The sequence below is a fragment of the Apis mellifera genome, linkage group LG13, assembly GCF_003254395.2.
Source record: "Apis mellifera strain DH4 linkage group LG13, Amel_HAv3.1, whole genome shotgun sequence".
Taxonomy (NCBI): Eukaryota; Metazoa; Arthropoda; class Insecta; order Hymenoptera; family Apidae; genus Apis; species Apis mellifera.
The window spans coordinates 777,360-790,442 of record NC_037650.1 but is presented as its reverse complement, the minus strand read 5'-3'; the positions used below and the strand labels follow the sequence as shown (position 1 = coordinate 790,442).

Sequence of the window (13,083 nt, the reverse complement as noted above, 5' to 3'; positions counted from 1 at the left end):
AATAATACTAAATTATTATTATATAAATAGATTAGAAACAAATGTTGAATTCATCTATTCATCTATTTTCTTATTAGACTTAAGTTTTCAAAATAAAATTTATTAACAAAATCATATTGCAAATAGCAGAGAGCAGAAATCTAACAGATCTCGCATAATTTGTTAGATTAAAAGCAAAAAACAAAACATATATTCTAATAGCAGAAAAAAGATTCTATAACTTAATAATAATAAAAACCATTTAAATTTTAAATGGAAATGCATGTACTATCATTTAAATGAATTTAAATATCTTTAAATAATTATTCTTATTCTTATTATTATTTAGTTTATTACTTAGTTTATTATTATATATATTTATATATTTATTATTTTATAATATATATCTATAATTTAAATTTCACTTAAAATTTTTATGAAAACTTATACACACTATGAATTAAAAGTTTAAAATAATTAAATATTTTAAGAAATGATAAATTTTAAAAAATTATTATTAATATAATATATATCAAAAATTTAGAGCATTCTAATAAGAAATTGTATATTAATACATGATTTCTGAAAAATTTACTTATATTAAATTGTATTATATGTAAAAATTATAGATAAATTTTTATAAATATCTTAAATGTTATTGTACTTTTATTTTCAATTTTTACTTTATTTTGTACTTAAATTGTTGAACAATACATCTCATTAATGATTTAAAATTCTTTTCATATATTCTGATAAGACTATTGTTACAGATATGTTATAGACGATTCATTTTCTGAAATGCAATATTTTATTTAAAACATTTTTAGGACTTCTTGAAAAATTTTAATATTTCAAAATTTTAATCAAGAAAAAAATTAAATGGCAAATAACAAATAACAAAATTTGTTGATAAAATTTAATCAAAATCATAATTTGTCACTTGTTAAGTTTCATTTCTTGCGCGTCTTTATATATATATATAGTTAATAATTAATATGTATAAAAATATAATATAAAATATAATTAAAATATAATTAAATTAATATGTATAAAAAAAATTAAATTTATATTAAAAATTAAAGAGATTAGAAGATTGATCAAATTTGAGACATAACAATTAAGAAAAATGCAAAATATTTGAGAAAATTAAAAAAAATATAATTAAAGAAATAATTCATTAATAAATTTTGTAATAATTAAAATTGTGAAGATTATTTTTTTGGAAAAAAATTAAATTAATTAAAAAAATAAATCTTTTTAATAAAAGTGAATTTTTTTAATAATTTAAGATGAATATTTGAAAATTTTGACAAAGATTATGGAAAAATGAATAAAAAATAGAAATTATTAGACAACAATTGTAGCAAGAAATAGTAACATTAACTACTAATTTCAAACTATTTATAATACCTAATTATCTTTATCTATCTATAATTAATTAACTTTTTTAAATTTTATTTACAATGTTAATTTATTTTGAAATTTTAAATATTAATTGTAAATTTTAAATATTAATTTTAATTGTTAATTTCATAATTATCAACTATTTTCATCATTTAATTATTTAATTTTGTTTTTAATTATATATAAATAAAATTATATATATATATATAGATGTAATTTGCATGTAGCAATTTTCTAATTAATTTTTATTAATTTCTAAATTTATTTCATAATTCAAAAAAATTACTATTATTATTACAATACTATTATTATTTTAACAATTTCTTTTTTTTTTTAATTGAATGTGATATTACAACATTAAATTTTAAATGTTTTACTTCATTTTTATATGTCTGTTTATTCCTTTAAATAAATTTAAATGGATAAAAGATTAAAAACAATTTGTTATCGAAAACCTATATATAAAATATTTAATATTAAGTTAATTTGTAATATTATAATAATAAATTCTTAAAAAATTCATTATTTTTTTTCTTCTTTTATATCGATCATTATATTTTCTGTATGAAGAAAAATTTTATATTTGATAATGTAATTACATTATTTTTGGTTGTTCTAAAGATGTTGTTATAAATCTTATATTTTATATTTTCACATTTATATTTTTCACAGTCATGTTACGAATTTAGAATCCTAAAATCAAGCATCTTTATGCCTATATATTTTTACAAAAAAAACAAAAAAAAATCCCAATATTTATTCATTACTTCATAAATTTATTTCATAATTAAAAAAGTTATATATTTATTGTTTTAATAATTTTTTTTTCTGTTTTTTTAAATGATGAATATTAAATACATGTCTTATTTGTTTCTTCTCTTGAATTAATTTTAATGATTGAATTTAGACTAAAAACCATTTTTTTATCATAATTTATATATAAATGTCTATTATTAATTTATCCAATATTAAACATAATTAATTTGTATTATAACAATATATTTCAAAAACTTTAAAATTATAATTATTAAAAAAAAAAACTAATAAACATATTTAACATATATTTAAATATGTAATAATATTTAACATAAAAAAAATAAATACTTATGTTTTTAAAAATATAATTAATTTAAAATTATATTGATTTATAATTAATTTACAATTATATTAACATAAAAATATTAAATATTTATCTTGTGAATTTTTATTTATATTACACATTTATAAATATTTATACTCATAATTTTAAAATTATATTTATAAATATTATAATTATTAAAATTAAAAAAATTATAAAAATTATATTTTTAAATCTTCCAAAAAAAAAAATATAAAATTAGTAAATCAACATATTACAAAATACGAGACGAATAAGAAAAAATATTTAAATTTATATTCATTATAAATATTTATATTCATAACATAACACACACGTGATTAGCAATGTTCGAATTCTCTATTATTTCAAAATAATAATTTTTTATTCCAACAAATTTTTTTATTTTCGACATTTATAACATTTCAATAACAACATAAGTGTTTAACAATTTCAATTATTTCATTCAATATTTGATATAGTTAAAAGTAACTAAACATTAAATCGTGTGAAAATAGCCACATAGAATATCATACAGTGTTACAATAAAGAGCAAGATTTCCTATAAACATTAAAAATCGAACGTTATTTCAAATAACTTTATCAAATAAGATTTTATTAATATATAATATATAATATATTAATACTAATATGTTTATTTATTTGTAGATTTTCAATGATATTTTATTTTATTTAAAAAAATAAAAAAGGAAATTCATTAGAAATATAAAAAAAGAAAACTTGGTTTTAAATTGGTTTTAAAAAATAATAACGCGTATATAAGATATTTTCACAAAAATAAATCATGATTTAAAAATAAATAGCTAGGACATTAAATATCATGATTTTTCATTGTATTATCATGACATTGAATTTATTTATTAATTATATACTATGATGCATATATATACTGTGATATATAATGTCATGTTATCAAACAGTGTCAAAACAAAATTAAAATATTATTTAACAAGAATATATCTTAACGAAGATTTTTATGCTAATAAAATGTCAATTACAGGATATTCCAAAAATAGAAACATCGATTAATTGAAAATTTCTAAGGTAATTTCAATATTTTTAACATTTAAAATAATTAACATTTAATTTTTTTGTGCAAAAACTTTTGTTAATGAATTATTAACAAAAAATATTGATTAATTATAAAGCGTTGAATCACAGATCTTTGGAATGTATAAAAATAAAATATAAAATAACTTCTAGTTCAAATTACAATGATTAAAGTTGAATATCAATTTTTTAATATCGTTGTAATTTTGATTGTTTAATACAAATCGCATTATATTTGAAATATTTTAAGTCTATTATAATTTATAAAAAAATAGTTTTTTAATATATTTGTTATACATTTTGGATGTGCTGTAATGTGGAGAATAGTAGGAATAGTAGATAAATGATAATCATATATAAATATATATGCATAACAAAAATTTTGTGTAATAATAACAATCTTTTTTTCAAATATCTCGAAAATTAAAGTCGAATGGTAGTTACATGTAAAGGAAAAAATTTTTTGTTAAAAATTTTGTGTTCTATAGTATATTCAAAAATTAAAATTGACGGGGATTTATGTAATAGCGAAAAAAGAAAGAAAGTTTATATAAACAGACCTTCATCGCTTTAAAAAAAATTACACAAGCAATATGGAAACCAAAAACAAGTTTGTTATCGATATATCATTAAATAATAATGTTAACTATATTTACGCTTAGTTAGTACGCGAAACTTATAGAAAATAACTAAATGAATGTCATAAAAAATGGTTAAGAAACACATATTATTTGATTTGAAAAATTTTACATCATTAGACTTTAATGTAGCAATAATAAAAGTGATGTGTCGTACAATAGTTAATTCGGGACAAAAAGTTCATGATTTAATTGATACAAAAAATTCATGATTTAGTGAACTGAAGCAAAATAAGGATCAAGTTCGAAGAATAACAAACTAAATCTTTCGAAGGTATTAAGTTTGAGTTCGATTTTATTTTGAAATAAAAATATAAAGAATTTGGTTTTAGTTTTCATATTTTTTTGTATAATGTTTGTATAATATAAAATGTTTTATAAAATATTTAAAAGTTCTATTTACATAATTTACACAATTAATTAAATAATAATTAATAATTAATTTAACAATTACACAATTTTTTTCTTTCTTGTAGTCATAGAATATATTAACAAAATTTATTTAAAATTAAAACATTCTGTATAATTATTATATTTTTGTAGAAAATAACGAATTAATAAAAAATATTGCACTATTTTAAAAATTAAAGTTTCTAAAATTGAATTTTATGTATCAAACTATAAAAAAATTGAATTAATATTACATAATGTATTATTAAATTTTATTAAACAACGGTGAAAAGGAGCTCTCTTTCAATGATTTCAATGATTTTACATATATATAATTTTAACATATTATAGAGGACTAAAAATTCTAAATAACTTTTTCTTATACTAGGTTTTAATTTTTATTTGTTAATTATTAATATTTTATTATTATTAATTATTAATATAATATTAGATATTTGTTATTATTATATACGATTTCGCTTAGATATTCATGAAAAAATGTACATCAACGATTAACTATTTATAAAAAACATCATGGAAGTGACATCCAAAATATAATAGTGTGAACTATTATTATACTTATTATCTGTCTATGAGATATTTGATGATTTTTCACATTTGCGGAATACGAAAAAAAAAATATAAAATGGTAATTATGTAATTTAATTTTATTTTTTCAATTTTAATTATTTTATTATAATTTATCTCTATTCTTCATTTTATCAAAATCTGTTAATATATTCACTTAATCAATTTTATATACGATGGATCGAATAACGTATTAAATGGTATTAAGAGATAATATTTTATTATAATTTTTTTTTATTAGTTTTTTATCAGTTAGCTTTAAAAGATAATTCTTTGTGAAAAAATAAAAAAGAAACGTAGAATAAAATTTTTTTATCCAAGGTTAGTTAAGATAATCAAGTTTGAATATTCACTATGTATATATTGTTCTATATATACTATGTATATATATATTCACATTTCAATGTAAAAAATGTTGAATTTGTTTATAATTAATAATTACAATATTCTATTAATTATTACAATTGAGATCGAAATAATTTTATTATATTAGAAACATTTTATTATTAATATGATTTCCTTATCTGCATAATTGTATTTTTTATTATTGTTATTTATTATTTTATTATTGTTATTTGTTATTATATATTATTATTTATATTATTTATACTCTTGTTATTCTTTATTAATTTTTAATTTTCATATCACTAAATACACAATTAATGTGATCTATTAAATAATTTATGAATTTTGAATGTCTTAAATGTCTGATATTCTAAAAAGTACTTTACATGATATCCATTGTTTTTTTAGAAAATTTATATAAATTAATAAATTTATTTATTAAATTGTATAATAATAAAATCAAATTTTATTATGTATATATTATTATGTGTTCTTATTCTAATTGCGTAAACTATTTTAAAATATTACTTTTTTTTTTATACAATGTTCCTTTTATGGAATGTGTGAATTTGTGAATTTAAATTATATGATACATGATGGAGCAATAATCATAATATATCCAGACAAGAAATATTTTGCATGAAAAATAAAAAAAAAATTGGTGTAATATTTTTTGTTTCAAGGTTTCGTTTTCCAAAAAATTGATTTTGAAAAGTAATAAAATCATAGAATCATCATCTTGGTGGTATTACAATTAATACTTTATATTATATATATATATATGTATGCAGCCCTTGGAAAGAGATTCATGAATCAAGTTAAAATAAAACATTTACAAGAGATAATTCAATGGTGATAAATTAGATACTTGTTATAATTTCATTTAAAAACAAATGAAATTATAGAGTTATCTATGAATAATTTTTAAACAATTATTAATAGTAGTACAAATATGTGCGAATTGCAAAGAATGACAAAACGTACAAATATATCTTTTCATCAGTAAGTATTTTCTTATTTTTAATATTTATTATTTAATAATATTTAATTTTTAATATTTAATAACTAAATATAATATAAACCTATAAATATAAATATAATCTATAAATATAAATATATAAATATAATAAAAATATAATATAAATATAATAAAATTTAATGTATAAATGAAATTAAATTTTTTTTAAATTCTAATAGAATTTATTTACAGATTTCCAAAAAAATCCAGAAAACAAAAGTGGATAAAAGCAATAAAATATAATTGTGAGCATTTATCTCATTTAAGAGTATGATAAAAACATTTTACAATTGATTGTTTTGTTAAAAATCCTTGGAGTTCAAAATGATTATTAAGAGCTATATATCAATATATTAAATATATCAAATATATCAATATATTAATCAAATATATCATCAAATATATTATATGATATATATATATATATAAATACTATATATATATATATCACTTGAAATATATGCAACAGATATATTTAATATTTTACAATGAAACAAAAAAATGAAAATAGGATATAATTTCATAATCAATATTTAAACTTAATTTTTATTATTTTAAATTTATATAACTCTACTAATTTATTTTTAGTTTAAAAAATGATGAATTTGAAAATAATATATATATATATTGTTATTACTGACAAAAAAATATGATATTTGAAAAATCTTTAAGAAAAATCCTTAAGAAAGAAATGAAAAGTTTATATTGGAGATTTTAAAGAATATAATGTGATAAACAACAAAAAAAGATTGTATATATAAAATTATTGTAATAATAATAGCAAAAAAAAAAAAAACAAAGAAAACAGAAAAACAGAAAGCTTATACAAAAAATTAAAGATTTTTATTTTTTATTGGGTAATTTGAGAAATAAACATATGAATTTCTATAATATTTTTGGTATGTATAAATTTTAATGGTAAACATAAAAAAAGTTTTAATGAAACATCTTATTTATTATAACAAATTGTTATATTTGCATGTCTTACTAAGTATTATTAATATAAATATTTAAGTTATATATATTAATTATTTTTTTTTTGTTTTTTTCTCATTTTAACATATTTTAAAATAATTTATTTCTTTTTATTAAGATTTTATTTAAACAAATAATGCAATTTAAATTTATATAAAATATGATTAAAATTTTTATACATTTAATTTTTCGTATAGAAATATCCAATTAAAAAAATTCTTTTTTGTTGATGTAATTTTTTGTAATATTTGCCAATTTTTAAGCTATATCAATTTCATTAACAAAATTTTACAATAAGGAACTTATATTTTAATACTTAACAATTTTTTTTTATTTCTTTGATAGTTTAGTTTGAAAATATTGTTTTTTTATAGTTTCATTATCTCTTGAAAACAGAATAATATCATATCAAATAATCAAAGTAATTAATATTACTTTTTATTAAAAATTCTTATTTTTAAGCAACGATAAATAAAGAGTTATAATGATTCAATCTCATGCATCAGAAAAATTGCCAAGTACATTAAAATCTAAATTATTCAATTCAGATATCTTATTATAAAATCAATATGGTTAAAAATTAGCTCAAATATCAGAAACATATTTATCAACATTACAAAAAATATTTTTTTCACAATAACTTAAATAACATGAATTTTTTTATTATACTTCAACCGAATTGAAAATTTATTTTGCATTTATTTTTATTTATTAAGAGAATATAAATATATTATATAATTTATATATAATATTATAATTATAATTATATTATTATTATATATATATTAACAGATATATTTCTTAATATCTTATCTTATTCTACATAAAAAAAAAATATTCTAAAAGTATTTTATTTTACAATCAATAATTATAAATAAATAATTTTTTTTAGATATTGTTTTATTTTTATTATTTTTTTTTTAATTAAAATAAATTATAAAAAAATAATTATAGATTAAATTATAAATATCTCAATTTTTTCGAAATTATAATTTCTAAAATATATATGTATATTATAATCATCACTATTTAAAATTATAAAGATAAAGTAGAAATTAATAAATAATAAAATATAAGTATAATATAATATATAAAATATATTTCAACTTAATAATTAAATTGCATTTTGTAAATATTTATATATTGCTTTAAAAACTTCCATAATTATTTTGTATATATGATGTCATGTAAGTGATTTTATCTTTGTATCAAAGTAATTATCTGAAGCCATGTTTATAAATATACAAGATTTGTGGAATATGGATAATATGAATTTTAGAAATTCAAAACAAAAATATATCGGTTGAAGTTTATTTATTAATTTATAAACAATTAATAAGTTTATAAAGCAAAGAATAGAATGCGATTTAGATAAAGCAAAGAATAGAATGTGATAGTGATATAATGGAGACAAAATGAGTTCATTCTTTTTCCGTCTCGGTTCATTTAATACAAATTTCAATTGTTTAATAATAACTTAACAATAATTTAACATTTTTCTATAATTTGTATTTATTTTCATTTCTAAAATCATTATTATTAACCATTTGAGTTGCAAGCATCAAAATATTGATAAGAATTATTTTAATACTGACTGTGCATTTTGATATAATATTACATTGAATCATATGTGATATTATTTTTATCATTGATATATCATTTATAGAAAATTAAATTATTTATTTTGTTATTATTACATTTTATAATAGTATTTAAGATTATGATATTTCTTAAAACACTTTTTGATATGTAGTCCCAAGTTTGCACATATAATAATAATGTGTTTATTCTTCTTTGTTTAATTTTATAATTGAAACATATTATACTTTCTTTTAATTTTGTGGACTATTTTACTTATCTATCATAAGTAGTTAGTCATGAAATAATGTTCAATTAATTTTCGTATAACTTCAAATAAAATAAAGTAATTTTTTTCTTTTTTTGATAATTTTTTATAAAATAATTATACATATTTTCCCAAAAAATAGTCTCTTTTATCATTATTTTTATAATTATACATATATATAGTGTATATACATAGTATATATGTAATATATAATAATGAAAAGTATTCGTATATTATCAATTATTGATTTTAAATAATAATAATATTTTGAAATATAATAAAAATAATTTTGAAATATAATTCTAAATTAAAATATCCTGTAAGAATTTAATTTTAAAAAAAGATATATTTTATCATTATAAATTAACAATTAATTACAAAATATATAATTACAAAATATCATAGCAATAAAGTATAAGAAATTAATGAGAAAAAAATATTCATGTATTATATTTGTGAATAATATAAAATGTAATAAATAACTAATATTTCGTTCTTATATATCTATTTGTTTTAATAATTATTTGTAATCTTATTGACGAAATCAAATTATTTGTAATTATTTCATCAATTTTATATTATTTTTTCATCAGTATATTTTTTAATTTATTTTTATTTGATAATTATTTTTTATATTTTTTAATTCTCTTTTTTAATTCTGCTTACAAATGTTTTTTATCGAATTAATATCTGGCGATTGGGATAATGTTTTTGATACATTATTTTTATTTTTTAACTATTATTTCTAAATAATCGAGATTTGTTTTTCAAATCATTATTTTGTTGGAAGTAATCGAATCGAAACAGCAATTTTTTCGTTTTTTTAATTTTCATTAAATTCGGTTTTAATACATTTAAATACAAATTAAGTTTCGTAAATTTCTTCACATGCTGTCATGCTTCATATTGAAATATCTATTTCTGCTCTATATTTAATTCTTCTCTTCTTTTTACATTAATTTTCATTTATGTAATTTATATATGTTAAATTTACTTTCATTAATTGCATAATCATAATTTTTATATGCTCAATGCATTTTTTTTTTAAATTATGATTTGATTCAGCATTTAAAATCCCTTTGAAGATTTATTATTTAGCCATGGATGCAATAATTCCATTAAAATAAAAAAAAATTGTTTCTTTTATATGTATTATTTAATATTATATTATTTTATCACAAAAATATTAAGTATGTTTTAATTATTTAATATATTTAGTTAAATATGTTGCAATCGTGATGAAACTGTTCCATGACGTGACATTATCAATGAAGATTTCTAAGTCTGCTAAATTAAAAATATATTAAATGAATAAAATTGAACTTATTTTAAAAGATACAGTGGAAGAAAATATTTAAGTACAATTTTTTTATGCATTGTTACCAGAAAAATTGATTATTCATATATTCATATATTTTTGCTATTATAATAAGAATCATGCTTGAAAAAAGACTAAACTAAATCTTCTTTGAGAAGACGTGTTGACAGGAATGAGATTAATTATTTAAATTAAATATTTATAGAACTAGTAAGAGTGATTGTCCGTTAGACATGATTGGAAGTTTATCCATATTTGGACGTTGACAGTGATCTAAACTAATAGCCATATATGACATGTGCTGAGATCTTTGAGTAATGTATATTATAAACTGACTTTTCAATCGAAGTAATAATTGTGATGAAACACTCTCGAATAGAAAAGAGTTAAGTTTAATGCATGCATGGAATAAAAAAGAATAGAAAAAAGAAAACCCAAAATTTGCTGTAATTGATTAATAATTAAAGATTGGATTCGCATTCGAAGAATGTATTGCAATTTTAAATGCTATGAGACTACAAATAGAACATGATGAAATTATGGTGGACAAGAATAAAAAATGTTTGTACTGATATCTGATATATAATTTTATTGATTGATTATGACTTGATAGAATATAAGATGATTTAGAAGACATTGGTATATGCAGTAATTTCACTTTTTCAGAAATTTTAAAAGATATATATATATATATATGATAGTATTTTCTTATCCTTTAAGATCAGTTTTCATTACAGTATTTCTTTAAGAGAATTATGTTCCACGATGAGATTTTCTTTCACGAGATTTTGTAATGAAGATGTTGATGGTATCTATCTATTCTATTGTTTTAAAAGTGTTTTTGATTGATTTGAGAATTTAAATATTTAATTTTATTACTGTTATAATAAAATTCATCAGAGATAATCAACAACTTTTTTTGAAAATTTTTAAAATGTATTTGATGTAATTTGATTCAATACAAAACGATTGTATACATGCAGTGGTCTTTTCCAACGTTGATCGAAGTATTGCAGTTTTTTTATTGAAATAAAAATAATATTTACCAAACAAATAGAATAATAGAAAAAAAAAATAGAAACGCGTAGCAAAATTTTAAAATAATTTTACAATAATTTTACAATAAAAAATTTTACAATAATTTTAAATAATTGACTGTATAAATGATAAACTAATTGAATATAATTAAATATAATAAAATATAATAAAATTGAATCTCTTATTACTTTTAAAATAATTACATACATGCAATATCTCATTTAAGTAGATATAAAGCGATATAATTTTTGAAAAATTTTTTATTGAATAGAAAATAAATATGAGAAAAAGATCATATTTTTGTCTAAATTTAATATGAAATTATTTAAAAATTTATTTTTCATGTATTAAAATTTAATTTTCTACAATTTTTTATAATTTTAAAACATTATTTTTATCATATAAAAATAATAATCATATAGAAACACTAAGCTTTTTATTTCTCAAATTTATTATTTTTTAACAGATTTCTAGTAACATTTTTGCAGATGATATTTCTTTTATTTTTACATTACTTATTAGTTACATTACTTATCGAGAATTGGAAAAGAAACTTTCTCATTGATTTTGATAATTTTTGAATATATTATTATATATATTAGAGGACAAGATTTTTAACTTTTTTCATTCAGCTTTAATTTTCGTAAAAAAAGAATTGCTATTATTTTATAAAATTTCACTTATATATATTCATAAGTGTACATAAATATGTAACTGGCGTTTCATTTATTTACAATATTTTTAAACTTATTATATCTCTATCTATAAAGAGTTTTAATAGAATTACATCAACTAAATGATGTTTTATTTTCTTGTTTTTATGGAGAAAACCTCCATTACGATAAGTACAGAAGCTACTTACACTTCTTTAGTTTATTCTTAAATTGATATATTTTTTTTAAACAATTGTTTCCTATGTTTTTCCTACTTGACAATTTATAATATGGATAAGTTTGTTTATTGATCAATTGTCAATATTCATTTATGTACAATATTTAAGGAATGAATAAATTCAGATTCAATTTTATTTTCTTGTTTTTTTTTTGGTTTTAGATTATTTGATCTTAATCTTCAATAATAAAATTTATGTAATTGACTTCACTTTCCATAATCTATGTCGTTTTTATGTATATATCTTTAAATTCTGATCAGAAGTTCCAAAAACACTAAATTAGCGGTTGATAATATTTTTCAAATGCATTTTTGAGGTCTTAAACTTCGTTACATTGTATAAGACAACTACATTCTTACGTGAAAATTTATTAATTTGGCCTAAACTTAAAAATTACAATTTTTTTGTACTTAATTTATCTCAGAAAATATAGAATAAGTCAGATTTTCAGATTGATCTTTTCGTGTTAAAAAACTAAATTTATT

At 16.9% G+C, this 13,083-nt stretch overlaps 1 long non-coding RNA gene across 2 annotated transcripts; it reads left to right on the top strand.

Moving 5' to 3' along the window:
• Window positions 1-4,076: 4,076 nt before the first annotated feature.
• LOC113219186 lies at window positions 4,077-6,864 on the top strand. 2 transcript variants are annotated; one of them, XR_003305936.1, is made up of 3 exons: window positions 4,077-4,462; window positions 6,195-6,513; window positions 6,722-6,864. It is a non-coding gene; the product is annotated as an uncharacterized LOC113219186 (long non-coding RNA). The 2 variants fall into 2 exon arrangements; XR_003305935.1 differs by lacking the exon at window positions 4,077-4,462 and adding an exon at window positions 5,173-5,227.
• Window positions 6,865-13,083: the final 6,219 nt, after the last annotated feature.